Below are 2,500 nucleotides of genomic sequence, written 5' to 3'. Positions count from 1 at the left end.
GAAGCACCGGCCGAACGTGTGTGATGAGGTGTGTGGCTGGCGGACGAGAGGACCATGGTGTCCGATGGTTTATTCAAAGAACTTTCCGCCCCGGCTCTTTCCCCGTCGAACGGGGGAAGTGACGCTCCGATCGCGAACCAACTTTGTGCCGTAGCCTCGATCCCTTTACCGGGATTGCGGCGGCGGTCCGCGCGTGCTCGGACGCGCGGCCAGGCTGATCGAAGAGCCACGATTTTCTCTCACTCTTCGGAGTGGAGACCACGATGGATGAACTGTGAAGCGTTCGACGAACGCGACGAATGAAAAACGATTACCCTGAACGGTGGATCACTTGGCTCGTGGGTCGATGAAGAACGCAGCTAATTGCGCGTCAACTTGTGAACTGCAGGACACATGAACATCGACATTTCGAACGCACATTGCGGTCCACGGATACAATTCCCGGACCACGCCTGGCTGAGGGTCGTTTTAACAAACCTAAACTGCTTGCGCCCTTACGCAAGCTGACGAGCCACGGCGTAGCCGTGAAACGACGAAATGTCGTCGGCTGTCGTCGCTGTGCCCCCGTCGCATTGCGTAAACGGCGTACGAGCGATCGTTGGACGTTCGCCCGAGAGAGACTAGAGCCTCTTTGTCACCCTCCCAGTATGTATTGGCGACGGGTTCGACGAGAGGCCGTCGTCGATTGGCGTCGTCTGAAATGACACCGAAGGTGTGTGCAGCGAGAGGAGTTATAAAGAGGAGGAGAGAGGCGCGCGTGTACGCACAAAGCGTTTAAAGGATAGCGAAGCGCGCGCGAGCGGCGCCCGGAGGCTGTCGAATGATATGGAGAGAGTTGTCGGCGGAGATATACACAACGACGACACACGAGAGAATATGCGAAAAGTTTAAGCGAGAGGAACGACGACGAACGACGCGCGACACTCGAATGATCTCGCTCTCTACGAGTGATCTCGTAGTTGGCGAATAAAATGCAAAAAGAAAGCGGCGCAGCAGCACATTCTGCTGCGTCCGTCTTTCTAGCGCGTCGTTGTCTCTTCCGATCGCGTCGTCGCGCTGTGCGACTCTCTCTCGGTCTCTCGGTGCGCCAGCGCGCTCGCGCGATACCGCGCCTTTTATTACACGCGAGGCTTCGCCTCCTATCTCGCGGCGCGAGATACCTTACGGTAAAAATATATGGAGAAGGGAAACCGCGGCGCGCGCACAGTCGTCGTCCGGCGGTACGCGGAGGGAGAGAAATTGCGAGAGAAATCCACCCTTAAAAAAGCGGATGAATCGCGAGCCGACCGCGTGTCCGAGTCCACGAAATTTTCGAACGAAGATTGTGACCGGCACGCGTCGTCGTGTACTCGTCGAATCGATTCCATACCGCGCCCGTTATATATATACACGCGCGCGCGCGCATCATAATTACGCCGCGCCGTGTTATTATAATCGTGGAAGTTAGAGGGACGGAAGAAAAGAAGCGCAAAACGATATTATAATATATCTATCTCCTCTCTCGCGTCCCCGCGAAACAAGACTAGATTGTGCCGCGCGCGCAATATCGGTCGGTGCGTTACCGCTAACAATAGTAGTAGTTAACAAACAATAATGATACTACTTAGCGCAATAACTCCACCACCGCACACTCCCTCTATCTCTCTATATCACTTTGTAGAGAGTTTCTCTACAAAACTCTGACGACCTCAGAGCAGGCGAGATTACCCGCTGAATTTAAGCATATTATTAAGCGGAGGAAAAGAAACTAACTAGGATTTCCTCAGTAGCGGCGAGCGAACAGGAAAGAGCCCAGCACCGAATCCCGCGGTTCCGCCGCAGGGAAATGTGGTGTTTGGGAGGATCCGCTTATCCCGAGGCGTCGCGTCGCGTCCAAGTCCATCTTGAATGGGGCCACTTACCCGTAGAGGGTGCCAGGCCCGTAGCGACCGGTGCGCGTCTCGGGAGGATCTCTCCTTAGAGTCGGGTTGCTTGAGAGTGCAGCTCTAAGTGGGTGGTAAACTCCATCTAAGGCTAAATACGACCACGAGACCGATAGCGAACAAGTACCGTGAGGGAAAGTTGAAAAGAACTTTGAAGAGAGAGTTCAAGAGTACGTGAAACCGTTCAGGGGTAAACCTAAGAAACCCAAAAGATCGAACGGGGAGATTCATCGTCAGCGGCGCTGGCTTCGCGTCGGTGGGCGATGTCCCGCGGAGTCCTCGCGGCTCGCGCGCGGGCACGCTACCGTGCGCCGATGTCCGGCTGTCGTCGTCGTGCACTTCTCCCCAAGTAGAACGTCGCGACCCGCTGGGTGTCGGTCTACGGCCCGGGTGCGGTGACTGTCGCGTCGCCGGTAAAACGGCACGCGACAAACCCTCGGTCGCCCGGCCGGCTGCTCGGCGGTACGCGCAAGGTATCAGGCCGCACTTCTACACGGTGCGTCGAGGCCGTCGCAAGCGCGCGCCACGGTACTCGGAGGTTACGGACTTTGCGCCGTCCCCGGTCCTGGCCCGCTGTT

The 2,500-nt window shown here is 56.6% G+C and overlaps 2 non-coding genes across 2 annotated transcripts in view; both read left to right on the top strand.

Moving 5' to 3' along the window:
- The first annotated feature begins 311 nt into the window (after positions 1-311).
- On the top strand, positions 312-466 carry LOC145969579 (5.8S ribosomal RNA). Its single transcript, XR_014438182.1, has one exon. It is a non-coding gene; the product is annotated as a 5.8S ribosomal RNA (ribosomal RNA).
- Positions 467-1,683: 1,217 nt separating this feature from the next.
- Positions 1,684-2,500, top strand: part of LOC145969578 (large subunit ribosomal RNA) — a 4,074-nt gene continuing 3,257 nt past the window's right edge. Inside the window, exon 1 of the ribosomal RNA XR_014438181.1 lies at positions 1,684-2,500. This exon is cut by the window's right edge and continues 3,257 nt beyond it. This is a non-coding gene — a ribosomal RNA (large subunit ribosomal RNA).

Source organism: Camponotus vicinus, unplaced genomic scaffold (assembly GCF_025532165.1).
Source record: "Camponotus vicinus isolate PSW18456_S1 unplaced genomic scaffold, iyCamVici1.0 SCAF_33, whole genome shotgun sequence".
NCBI lineage: Eukaryota > Metazoa > Arthropoda > Insecta > Hymenoptera > Formicidae > Camponotus > Camponotus vicinus.
Note: the sequence above shows the minus strand (reverse complement) of the source record. Positions and strands in the feature narration are given on the sequence as shown.